The following is a 13,107-nucleotide window of genomic DNA, read 5'->3' on the forward strand; positions in this document are numbered from 1 at the left end:
GGCCCTGTGCTTGTCACATTAAGGATTAAGTCAGCTATCTTGAGTGTTCTCAAGTCCCTGTTATTCAGGCCTCTGCCACTTACAGAGCCAGCCTTTCCTCCCCACCACCTCCACCTCCATGGAGCCAACCTAGGGAAGACCTCTCGGGCCCCAGCTTCACCAGGAAAGAAACCAGGGAAGTATGGCTGAAACCAGGCTGCTGGCTAAGTCCTGTCTCGTGGACCAGTCTTTAGTAGGGGATTAAATCCTTAGTGTGGGCCATGAGTTTCCAAATAGGATGCAGCTGTGATCAGTGCCTGACGATAAAGGTCAAGAGAGAGTGTGATAGCCATGATAAGAGCCAGTGAGGTTAGGGGAGTCACCTGGGGTGGGGTGGGAGTGTCGGCTCCTAGCAAATATCCTGGTCTTCAGCTTCCCGAGTCTCCTGCCCTACCCATCTCCTTGTGGTCATCGTGAGCCTGGTGTCCACATACCTGTGTGTACACGTGGCCAGTGCCCGCAGGTGGACAAATGGCTGATCTCATGGTTAAGATGTTGCCCACTAGGGAGCACTGGAGGATGCTACATCTGCGATGTCTGGCAGCAGTTGGCAGATAGACAAACAGGCCTCCTATAAGGCAGTAGCTCCATGGAAATGATTAATCTTTTCCAGAAGACTGTCCAAGTTCTTTCCTATTTCAATGAATTAATGTTTTGAAAAGGAAATTCACGTGGTTCAAAATTTAAGGTGACAAAAGGCTGTTCAGCCAGACTCTCACCCTGTTCCCCCAAACCACAGAGCACCCACCCCCATCCCTGGAAGCAACAAGTGTTTCCAATTTAAAAGATTAAGAAACAAAGCCCCTGGATTTTTATTACTGAAACTGAGAGTGTACTTTCCTCAAAGAGTTCTGTTCCATTTGACCTTGGTTGACCTCAGCCCACTACAATCCTGCCATCCTCTGTAGAGGGAGAGGCCTCCCAGACCACCCCATCCTTGCTCTGCCTCTCCGTTTTCCATGGCACTCTGATGTCCTGTGTGTTTGAGTTGTAGTTTTTATCTCCCCCACTAGGACGTACGGCCCTCAAAGGCAGGGATTTGTCTCTCCTGTTCAGTGCTGTGTCCCAGCTGCTATGACCAGTGCCTGGTATGTACTGCTCAATAAATAACTATTGAATGAGTGAATACTTGAGACAAATGGTAACTCATTCTAACAGCAACTTGTAGCTTATGCTCTCCAGGGTCCCGTGCTCAGTCAGCATTTGGGGAAAGAACCTGGATAATGGCATTGGGAACAGCCTATAGAGAGGGACCAGGTGATGTCCTGTGGAGGATGAGGGAGAGGAGAAAGGCAAAGCTGATGACAGTGGAGCCCACATGACCAGAGGACCAGCGAGGGAGAAAGATCAGAGTTTGGATGTGGACATGTGACACTGGAGTTGCCTGAGAGTATCTGGGGCAGATGTCCACCAGCCAGCTGGGAACCTGGGAGTGGGCAGAGAGGAAATGAACATCCAGCCCAGAGAGATGGTGGTTGAAGCCATGTGGGCGAGCGATGTGGCCAAGAGGACTCAGCCTGTGGGCAGAGAAAGGGAGATGAGAGTCTAGACAGAGGAGCAACTTTAAGTCGATGGAGGACTTTCAGTGGGAAGGGCCCCTGCTGAGAGGCCAAGGGGTGGGACTTAGAAGAGATGACCTTTCTTGGTCTTGCCATTGCCCCTCCACCCCAAGCCCTCTAAGTAAGGCAGCGAAATGAGGGAACTTGGAAGGGGTGGCTCTAGCCTAGTGGTGGGGTGGGTCTCACCCACAAGGTGGTTGTATAAGAGTGTGCGTCACAAGCTAGCTCTGTGACGTACAGAGCCTTCGGAAGGTCAGTGACCACATCCATAAAGGGGTACCAATAACTCCTGCCTTAGGGGGCTGTTTGAGGGTTAACTGAGAATTGATGAAGACCACAAAGGACTCCATAAACACTGGCTGCTGTCATCATTGGGATTTTTGCAGAGGACATGGGAGCTGAAGTAGATGTAATTAGCTGGGAGAGGTTTGGTGGTGCTGGGAAGGAGAGATGGACGTCTGCAGTGCTCAAGTCCTGGCAGAAGACCTCAAAGGTGGGGCTGCAGAGGGATGATGGGGACAGTGGATACTGGCCTGGCCCCACCAGTGGCCCATATCTATAGGCCATCGGTGGATAAAGCTGTAGGGAAGTGGTGGAATCTCTGGAAAGTGAAGCTTCCCTTACAGTGGAGGTTGAAGACATAGAAGAGCGAGCTTGGGATTGGTGGGACCGGAAGGGTGGGGGACAGAGCCTGGAATTCCCTTCCCCCAGAGTCAGGGGGAAAGGGAGAGGTCCCAAAGACACAGTGGGAGGAGTCAGCATTTGGCCAGGATGGGGGTGAGGGCCTCTGGCCAAGCAGGCCTGGCCGAGGGTTGGGTTCCTATAGGGACTCCACGCTTCCTGTGAGAAATGGGATCTTTAGGCTTTCTCAAGAGCAAACCTTACATTTTTTTTCAACTCTGATATCAGCCTGGCCTGAGAGTGCTTGGGTATAGGGGTGCCCTCCCCTCCCACCTAGGATTGGACCACACTTTCAAGAGGGCAGGTTGGGGGTTATTTTCTGTATTGGTGATGATGAATGCCCTTTACAAACCCATGGGATAAAGGCACAGCTGAAATGACAGAAAGGAGGAGGTACAGGTAAACATTATTTTAAGAGTTCAGCTATTGAACATGTTACAAAAGAGGTTCAGTCAAAAAGCCCAAAGCCCATGTCATCATCAGAGTCCTCAGACTCTTCTTTCTTCGCTGCCACTGTCTTCTCAGCTGGGGCAGCAGTGGTGGAGGTGGCAGGACCTCCTGCTGGTGCCGCCCCAGCTGACAGGCAGGCCCACCAGCCCCTTCCTTGCAGATGAGGCACCCGATGTCGACATTGGCCAGAGCCTTTGCAAACAATCCTGGCCAGAAAAGGTCAGCGTTTACAGCAGCTGTTTAATGAGGGCATTGATCCTCCGTGACCATCACCTCATAGTTGTGCAGGATGAGGGCCGAGTAGATGCAGGTGAGCTCCGAGATGGAGGCCATGGTACAAGCGAATGCGAGGCGGGCGTGGTGCTAGTCGCCGGATGAAGTGAGGGCCTCACCCCACTGCGACCCAAGCTTCCTCAGAGGGACTGAGCACCTTAGCGACAGCTGAGGAGAGGGAGCCAGGTGAATTTTTCAAAGACTGGGATCCATTGACTCCCCAGGCTCAGGTGATATTCAAAATATTTACCAACAGGCCTGTCTCAGGCACCGACAAGTGGAGGTACCAGATGGGCGCTTGGGGATGTTACTAGTGGTCCATGATGCTTCTGCCACCAGGCCCTACCTCTCCTGTGGTAACAGAGAGGAGAACCCAGGAGGTTGCCACACCTGCAGCTGCTGCAGTTCGCTCCTCTGCTGGCCTGGGTGGGGCCCTGTTGATGGCAACTGTGGCTTGGTGAGTCAGTGTGCCCCTTCCCGCTGGGGCCCTGAGGTGGGAGGGGCAAGGAGCCTCCTCGTACCCCACCCCTAGACCCTTCCAAGCTGCAAGTGAAACTGGAGGCCAAGAGACACAAGGGCACGCCCACCGCAGAAGATCACCGTCTTTGCCCTGGGCAGCCTGGCACTGAAGCTTTCCTCCAGCCTCCCAGTTCTGAGTCCTTGGCACTGGGCGCCGTTCCCTTGACCCCTCTCCAAGCCTCCCAGTGGCTCCCCAGCTGGCCGCAGGCCACACGAATCTTACTCTGGCTGGCAGGCCTGAGGTCGCTGCCTGCCAAAGATGGCAATATGCACAGCTTGGAAGGTAATCCTTTCTCGCTAGGAAAGTGCTTATCTAACTGAGGCAAGCTAGGATTTGAACTGCTAATTGCTAAGCCAGCTTTTCTGGAACTTCTTTTGTGTGTCTGGGAGGTACAGCTGGTCCATGAGGAGGTGGCTCCCATTCAGATGCTGGACTGTGCACTCTGGGGTGTTTTCTGCTGATATTCCCTCTCATTTTTTGCTGAGTTTCCCAGCCTCTACCTGCCTCTTCTCCACCAACTGGGGCCTACCTGGGCCCTATGAAGTGCCAACCAACCCATCAGCTGTTTATTGTGCACGACGATGTTACAAGATTGGAAGGAAATCCCTGGATCCAAGGTCTGTGCCAAACAGGCAAGTGATACAGTGATGCTACCTGGCGTCGTGCTGTGCCTGGCACAGGTTGGTGGCCCACAGTGGGCCGTCCTTTCAGGCCTCTTCCTGAGCCGCAGTGCTCAGGGTTACAACCCTTTCCTATCAGGTCACCCACTCCCAGCTCCAGCCCAGACCTGATGAGCTGCTCTTGGCTCCTGAGGCCCCAGAAAGGCCTCAGACTCCAGGCTGTGCCAGGCCCTGGCCCTGGCCAACCCCTCTGCCTGTCTTCAGGTCTTTCTCACTCGCTCACTTCAGGAGAGTCTCTGCACAAATGTCGCTGTCAGAGGACTTCCCTGCCCTTTCCTGTTTCTCATGGCACTTATCACCTGACGTGATAGTGTTTGTGATGTCAAATTCTGTTCTTTTCACTATTTTTTGCTGCTATTTTGCTGTGCCTAGCACGGTGCCTGACCCACTTTAGCTGTCAGTTAAATAAGTGATTGTTCATGAATGAATGAATGAACACTTCTGCTGTTCCCCTGTCAACATGCATGGAGCTCCACACCTACTCCAGGCTTGAGGGCAGGAAGCTCTGTGGGGTGGGAGTCATGGGGCCTGGCTTCTCAATTCACTGCGTGAGCCTGAGTGAGTTGTTTAGCTGCCTACTTCCAGTTGTAGGAATAGTGTATGAGAACGCACTTATCATAGAGACATAAAGCCCTGAATGGGATATAAACTTGGTTTGAGTCCCGGCTCCATGACCTGCTAGCTGTGTGGCCTTGGGCAACATACCTAACCTCTCTGTGCTTCTGTTTCCTCATCTGTGAAATGGGAGTAAAACAGCTTCCTTGAATCAGTCAAGGTTCTTGGTTGCAAACAATAGCACCAACCCAGAAGCTTACTAAAGGGCTATAGGGAAGCTCTCACAGGCTCAACGGAAAGGTGGAAAGCCCAAAACAAAGCTGTCCAGGACACAAGGAAAAATATTCTCTGAAGCATGCCACCAGCACTGCCAACACTGGACCCCGGGGCCACAGACCCTGCTGGCCTTCCTTGAATAGACCGACTCCTAGGCAGTGCCTCTGATTTGTGAAGCTCAGGTCCAGGGGCCAGGGCAGCAAGTAGAGGAGGCTGGCCCCAGCATCACACAGTGAGGAGCTTGCCAAGCAGGGAAGAGATGCCTGTCCAGCACATCACATGCAGAGGGTTGTCCTGAGGATTAGAGTTAATCCAGAACCTCGAACACAGCTAGTGGGAAACCTGGTGGAATCCGCTGGATTTAGAACACGCTTATGCTATGACTCAGTGATGTCAAACTAGTGTGCATGTCTGGAAGACAGGGACAAAAATGTTAACAGCACTATGTGTAATCACCAAAAACTGGGAACAGCCAGATGCCCATCAAGAATGGAACACATGAATAAATAAGTACCCTGGACTACTACACAGCCACAAGAAAGAGCAAACTACAACTATATGTAACAACGTGGAAAAATCTAACAAACACAACACCAGGCATAAGAAGCCAGGCAGAAAACCATGTAGGTTGTATGGTTTCATTTATTTGCATTTCAAACACAGGCAAAGTGAATGCATGATTTTAGAAGCTGGGATAGTGGGTGTCCTAGAACGACAGAGAAGAAGGGGCAGGAGTGGGGCTCCTTGTGCTGAGAAAGCTCACTTTCTTGATCTGGGTGCTGGTTTCACAGTGTGTTCACTTTGTGAACCTTCATTGAGCTCTTCATTTATGATTTTGTATTTTTCTCTAGGCTTGTTATATACTTCAATTAAAAAATCACATACGGGGCTTCCCTGGTGGTGCAGTGGTTGAGAGTCCGCCTGCCGATGCAGGGGACACGGGTTCGTGCTCTGGTCCGTGAAGATCCCACATGCCGCGGAGAGGCTAGGCCCGTGAGCCATGGCCGCTGAGCCTGCGCGTCCGGAGCCTGTGCTCCGCAACGGGAGAGGCCACAACAGTGAGAGGCCCGCGTACCGCAAAAAAAAAAAATAATAATAATACAGGTTTAAGAAAAAAAGAAAGAAAGAATTTGTCTCTGGGAAGCACTGGGGATAGTGCCTATGGTATGAGATGAATAAATGTTAGGTCATTGTTGTAACCATCGTCCTTGTCACTGGTTGGTCTCTCTCCCACCCCACACACCCCATCCTCACACACTGTCCTCCCAGGCTGGAAGAGACCCCTGTGTTCTCAACCCTCAAATGCATTCAGTAGGCAGAGCTGGTGCTGCAAGCACAGGGGTTCTGAGCTCATTTGTGAGTGGCGGGGAAGACCTCCTGGCTCAGCACAACCCATTCATTCCTCAAGGAATTAGTCACTTCCTGCAGAGGCTGGGAGGCCAGAGAGAGTGAGAACTGGGCAAACAAAGGGCCTGCAAGTAGCTGAGGACAGGAGTGGAGACAGATCAGGGAGGTGATGGGGGAGCTGGGGCCTCGGAGGCAGGGAATGTGTTGGAGCCCATCCTGAGGACAGTAGGAAGCCAGGGTAGGAGTAGTCTGTGTGTGCCTGTGTTGGGCATGGGGGAGGTGTATGTGTCCAGTTTGGCTGTGGCTTTAGTGAGGAGAATGGATGAAAAGGGAGCAAAGAACATTCCAGGAGTCCAATTAGGAAGCCTTTGGTGGTGACCAGGTCAGGGTGAGACCATGGAGGTGGAGAGAATTGGAGGATTCATGGGGCATTCTAGGATTAGAACTGATAGGACTTGGGGATCGTCATCCAGCATAGAGGGAAGCATGGGGATGGGCGAGGCAGGCGATGACCAGGGGCTTGAGTAGCCCCACAGATGATAGGTCTTGCTCTATCTGGCACCATGGAGGAGCTGGATTTGGGGTGAGTGTAAGTTAGATTTGGGGAGCAGAGTCAGAAGAGACTGAGACGCAGTGGGCAATGCCTGTGGAGGGTGGGCTTGTGGGAGGGAAGGGAAGCTGTGTGCATAGAGCACCCCTGGCTTACAGGGACACTGCCCAGTTTAGGCAGCCAGCTCAGAGGAGAGGCCCAGATTAGGAGAGTGTGGGCCATGGAACCAGGGTTTCTGGGGCTCAGTGAGAAGGGGGGGAAGGGCTGACAGGGGGATGGGATGGGTGCACAGAGTGAGCCGGGGCCAAGGATGACAGAGATGTGGGGCCTGGTGGGCTTAGCTAGTCTCTAAATTTCCAAATCAATGAGATGGGCACTGGTGAATGGGAGGACCCTGACCCTTGAGAAGGAGAGCACCCAGCCCAGGGTGGTGGCGCATCAGGGGACATCAGGCTAGATCGCGTGTGTGGAGCCTCTGCATGATCTCCAGCTAGAACAATATCAATGATAATAGTGAAAGTGGCTCTGGTAGACATTATTACTGTTCAAAATATCTATTGCCTCTCCCTGGGGGAACATGACACTTCCCATACCTTTGACATCAGGCTTGGCTACCTGACTTGCTTTGGTCAATAACCTGAGCATAAGTGAGGTGTGCCACTTCTAAAAAGAAACTTCAGGAGTCATGGTGCTGCCACGTTCATTCTTATCTCTGCCAGGAGACCTGCAGTGAGTGTCCCAGATAAGGGCTGCTCCTTCAACCTGGGTCTTGGAGTGGAGCTGACTTAGTGCAGAGCTGCAACCAACCCATGACGGACATGTAATGTGAGTCAGAAATAAACCTTGTTGTAAGATGCTAAAATCTGGGGGCTGTTTGTTGCTGCAGTATAACATAGCCTCAGCTGACTGCTACAGCAGCTTGTGGATTTGGAGTGTATACTCTGCACCAGGCACAAATGATTCCATTTGTATAAAATTCTAGAAAACATAAACTTATCTATAGTGACAAAAAACAGATCAGTGACCGCCTGGGAACCGGCTGGGAAAGAGGGGGGCAAGAGGGAGGGATTACAAAGGGCATGAGAAAACTTTTGAGGTGACAGATATGTTCATTATCTTAAGTGTGGAGATGGTTACATGACTGTATATACATGTCAGATCTTACAGACTTTAAATATATACAGTTTATTGTATGTCAAGTATACCTCAATAAACTGTTTTTATAGAAAACTCAACTCTGTTGGACTAGAATTCTAATAAAATTCTTATCCTTATTTTACAGGTGAGGAAAATGAACCTCTTTGGGATTAAATTACTTGCTGAGGGTCACTCAGCTCTTAAAGGCTGGATCCAGAATCTGAACCAGGTGTGCCTGAATTCAAAACCTGTACCTTTTAACCCTAAAGGAGTTTGAGTGGCAGGCCAAGGGTCCAGGGGTGAGAGCCCCCAGGCATGAATATGGGCTACATATGGAACCCCAGAGACAGCCCCAGCTTAAACACAGTGTTCCCCAAGAGTCACCTTGTGGGGGGAGAGGAGGTGGGCAGATGCCAGGCCCCACGGTTTTCAGAGCAGCCCCATGTCTCCTGGAAGAGTAGGCACAGCATGGCAGCAGTGGGGTTCTGGAGCCAGCTGGTACCCACATGGGAGAGCCGGCTGTTAAAATTTCAGGAATTTCACGAATCAGTTGTTAAACATAGCCATTATTAAAAATTAAATCATATATGCTTACAATTAAACAAAATATGTGAAAAACAAAGATTATAATACTCAAAACTCATGGCCTCCTAATTATGTTCCCACTCTGACTGGTGTTTATGCTCTTATGGTTCTGCACACCATTGTGTCTATTAGGGGGAGATGGTCTCTTCCCAGCTCCGCCTCCTGTGGTAGCTTGAATTTGGACTGGTGGGATTATTTACCCCATGGACATGGGAAAAATGCTAAATCAGTGCTAACCCCTCAAGCCCACCCCCTGCGGATTGTTAAACATTTAATCATCGCATCACTGAGCCCTAGGGTCTTGGACAGGAGGCTCAGGTCTGGGGCTGAAGGGAGAGGCAAGTACAGACACAGGCTGGAGGCCCCGGGGCCGCCTATAGTGGTGGTGATAAAATGGCTAGCCTGATTCGACCCTAGCTGCCTGACAAGTTTTTTGTGAATTCCCTCCCTTAATCCTCACCACAACCCTGAGAGGTAAAATGCTATTACTACCTGCAAATGAGGAAGCAGAGAAGATATAATACTTGCCCAGAGTTGCTCTGCTAGTAAGTGTCACAGGCAGGATTACAAAGCCTGACCCTTAACTGCTACTGTCCACACCCCCCCCACCCCCTGAAAGTAGCAGTGTTGGACTCAGGGTCTGGTCCCGCCTTTTCCTGAAACCTCCAGCCAGGCACAGGCTCCAGGTCCCTAGGAGCCTGGAGTAGGCTTCAGTGACCACTGGGCCCATGGCCCCAGTTCTCCTGTGGGCAGCCTGTCTTGGGGGCCACGTTTTGTGCAGAACTGAGTACCAGAGAGAGGACTGACCCATTTCCCACGACCGAGGCCAAGGGCAGGCTGACCCCTTTCCAGAACAGTTTGCGCCTCTCAGGGGCCCTGGAGCACTAGGGGACAAGCTGGGCTGGTGGAAGCCCTGAAGCTTCCTGAGGGCTCTGAAGAGGAGAAATTCCAGAATGCTGCAGCCTGAGGGGCCTCTCAGATCCTCCTCTCAGATCTTCCTCTTCACATGTGAGGAAAGTGAAGGCTTGGGAGTGCAAATGTCCCTGAGACTGAGACGGGGCTGACTGTCCAGAGTCGAGTTTCAGAGAAGAGAGTCTTGGAAAAGGTCTCAGGCTGCCAGAGCAAGAGGAGGAAGCCCTGGGAGGCCAGAAGGTTGGAGCAGGTCTCCCAGGTGCCATGAAGGCAGTGCCCTGAGGGCCGGTGGGAAGGATGCCTGTGATTTTCTTTCCGATGCTGGAGGTGAGGGAGGCTGCAGTGCAGGGTTGGGGGTGACAGGTGGGTGTGCTTCAGGTGAGCCACATGGGGAGTGGACCAAGGCTGGCCTGGAAGAGACTGGGGAAGCTGAGGAGGGCCCCAGGGCCCTGTTGAGTGTAGTGGGTTGAATGGTGTCCCCTAAAAAGACATGTCCAAGTTCTAATCTCTGGAACCTGTGAATGTGACCTTATTTGGAAAAACGGTGTTTGATGTAATTAAGTTAGGTATCTGGAGATGAGAACATCTTGGATTATTCAGGTGAGCCCTAAATCCAATGACAAGTGTCCTTATAGGAGATACACAGAGATGAAGGCCACGTGACTCCAGGCAGAGACTGGAGTGATGCAGCCACAAGCCAAGGACCACCTGGAGCCACCAGAGGCTGGAAAAGCCACTGAACCATCCTCCCCAGCACCTTTGGAGGGAGTATGGCCCTACTGACACTGTGATTTCAGACTGGTGACTCTCCATACCAGTGTGAGAATACGTTTCTGTTGTTTTTGACCACCCAGTTTGTGGAAGCCCTAGGAAACCCATCGGTGGGGGTGAAAACAGGCATGTTACAGAGATTCCTCCACTGCATGGGGCGGTGCCAGGCGGGAAAGGAGGCTCACAGACTGGCAGGTGGAGTGCGGTGGGCTCAGGCTGGGTGGGCAGAAGGAAGGCCTGCAGAGGGGGACGGATGGAAAAGACGATGGGTGGGAGGTGGGGAGAAGCTTGGAGCTCTCAGGGGGATGGGAGAGCCAGGGTCCAGGAGGGGGCTCAGGAAAAGGGCACTTTCAGGAGATGGCAGGTCCTGGGAAGAGACGCGGGAGGGGTGACCGAGAAGGCAGATGGGGAAACCCCCAGAGCTGAGACTTTCTAGACAAAGAGGCTGACATGCCCAGGGAGAGGCATGCCCAGAGGAGGCATGGGCTATGCCAAGTGGGTCAAAGACGAGCACTGCACTGATATCATCCACGAAGGAATCATTACTGAGGGCTCCTGTGGGCCGTCCGTTGGTAAACGCCATGCACAGCTTTTCTCGTGTAACTCTCACAACAGCTCGACGAGGGCTTGTTCCCATTTTACAGGCGAGGAAGGCGAAGGCGAGGGGTAAGGTAGTTGCCCAGCTTGTAAGTGTCAGACCCTGACTGGAAGCCACGTGTCTGCCTGCAAAGCTGGCCTCCTGAGCATCCTGCTCTGCCCTCGGGAGGCTCCCGGGGCAGCCTGTGGCCAGTGCGTGGTTGGCTGGGGTGTGGAGCCAGCACTAGGATGGGAGCCAGCCCAGGGGAGCGGCGCTCGCCCTGCCTTCTTGCCCCGCCTGGCCTGTCCCTCCCTCTCACCCCGCCTCAGGGACCGCTGTCCCTCCCGCTAGGCTCCCAGTCCATTCTGTCCCTTCCATGCCTGGGACCCCGCTGGGCTCAACTTCGCATCAACAACAGGCTCTTTCCCACTTCCGGCCTTGCCAAGAGAGTCAGCTCTAAAACTGCTCTTTGTCCTTTTTCTTTTTTTTTTCAAAAAATGTGTTTTTGATCAATTTTATAATAAAACCCAAACTGAATTCTTGAAAACAACAGCAATGAGAAATAAAAAAAGAAAAAACTCTCAGCTCCAGGAAGTGCTGACTCCAGCACCATCCTCTCCAGCCCAAGCTGCAGCACTGGTTCCCTTCCCTCTCTCCCCCAAAACCCTACCTCCACCCACCCATGCACAATTCCTGGTACCAAGCCTCCTAAATATCCCCTAGCCCCTTTGTCTCTGCCTGCTGCTGAGATCCTTCACCTCCGGAGAGGCTCTACGCCTCCCAACTGCTCTTCCAGCCTCCAGTCTGATTCCCCTCCATGCTGGTCCCCTCCGTGCATGCTCTCCCCAGAGGCTCACTCTGAAAGACAAATCTGACTCCATCAGTGTCCTTTACTCAGAGTTCATAGAGTCTTAACTCCTTACCACGGCATTCAAGCCTTCAATGTCCAGTCCCTGCTTGCCCCAGCTTCATACCCCACCAGGCACCTGACCCCCTGCCTTTGCATATGCTGGTCCCTCTCTCTGTTTGGGACACCCTTCGTCCACCTGTCCATCAGGATAATTCAACTCAATCCTCAAGACTCAACCCAATTAGTTCCCTCTTTTGATAGCCCTCTCCTGCCCTCCCCAGGCAACAGAGTGGCCTTCTTCCCCACTGTCATGACAACTGGGTGGAACCTGGTTCATTCATTCATCTGATATGTGTCCATTCCCATGCTAGGCACTGGGGCACAGCAGAAAACAGTACCGGCCCAGCCTCTGCCCCAGTGGACATTACTATCCCTGCTGCTGTTGCCCAGGTAGACCGTGAGTCCCCCAGGACAGGTGCCACCTGCCTGCACAGAGACGAGCTTGGTGCCCACAGGCAGTGTGTGCTCCTTAAATGTTTGTTGACTGTATGACCAACCGGATGAGTGAGTGAATAACCTTAACCCCTTCCAGCTCCCCCTTCCCCAAAGCTTTTCTATCTCCTTTTCTTTTTAAAGTAGTATTTTAATGGTTTTTGTGGTGGGTGCTCCAAAAATAGTACAGATGTATGTTTGTTCTAACAATTCAAAGAATGCACAGGTGTACAAGGAAAAAATGGTAGTCTCTCCCGGCCCTGCTCCCCCCAGCCCCCTGCATCAAGTTGACCTCACTGAAGCCAATGAGATTAATCATTTGGCAGGTGCATTTCCACCACCCCAACACTCATGACTCTACATAAGTCTACATGCACCAAGAAAGTTCTTATGAAGATGAATAATAGTAAATATATTACTTTGGCTCTTGCTTTTTTAACTTAAAAATATGCTAGGGACATCATTCCAAGGTCATATAAACAGAATTAACTTGATCTCTCCAACTGCTGTGTAATGTTCCCTGTGGATGTTTAATACTTTGTTTAAATGGTACTCTATGGACACTTTGGCCTTTTTTTTCTTTTGTTTTTTCTGTAACAAGGAATGCTGCAATAAGCCTCCTCCTACACATCTTTGAGTTCTGGTTGGGCTTCTCCAGGGTTTAGGATAAAGCCCCCAAAGCAGAGTCACTGAGTCAAAGGGGATATGCATGTGAATTTTTAATAGGTCTTGCCATTTTACTTTCTCAAACAGTCGGAGCAATTCACAAGACTCCAGGAGTGTATGAAAACGTGAGTTCCCCATACCCTGGCCAATTCTAGATGTTATCAATAGTCTAAACCGTTGCCCGTAG

General features: G+C 51.6%; 1 pseudogene; it reads right to left on the reverse strand.

Annotated features, from left to right (window-relative positions):
- Positions 1 to 2,245: 2,245 nt before the first annotated feature.
- Positions 2,246 to 3,219, reverse strand: LOC115803921 (large ribosomal subunit protein P1 pseudogene; annotated as a pseudogene).
- Between the last annotated feature and the right edge of the window lie 9,888 nt (positions 3,220 to 13,107).

This window comes from Delphinapterus leucas, chromosome 2, assembly GCF_059928025.1.
Source record: "Delphinapterus leucas isolate spDelLeu-1000000601 "Yukka" chromosome 2, BTC_Dleu_Yukka2, whole genome shotgun sequence".
Taxonomy (NCBI): domain Eukaryota; kingdom Metazoa; phylum Chordata; class Mammalia; order Artiodactyla; family Monodontidae; genus Delphinapterus; species Delphinapterus leucas.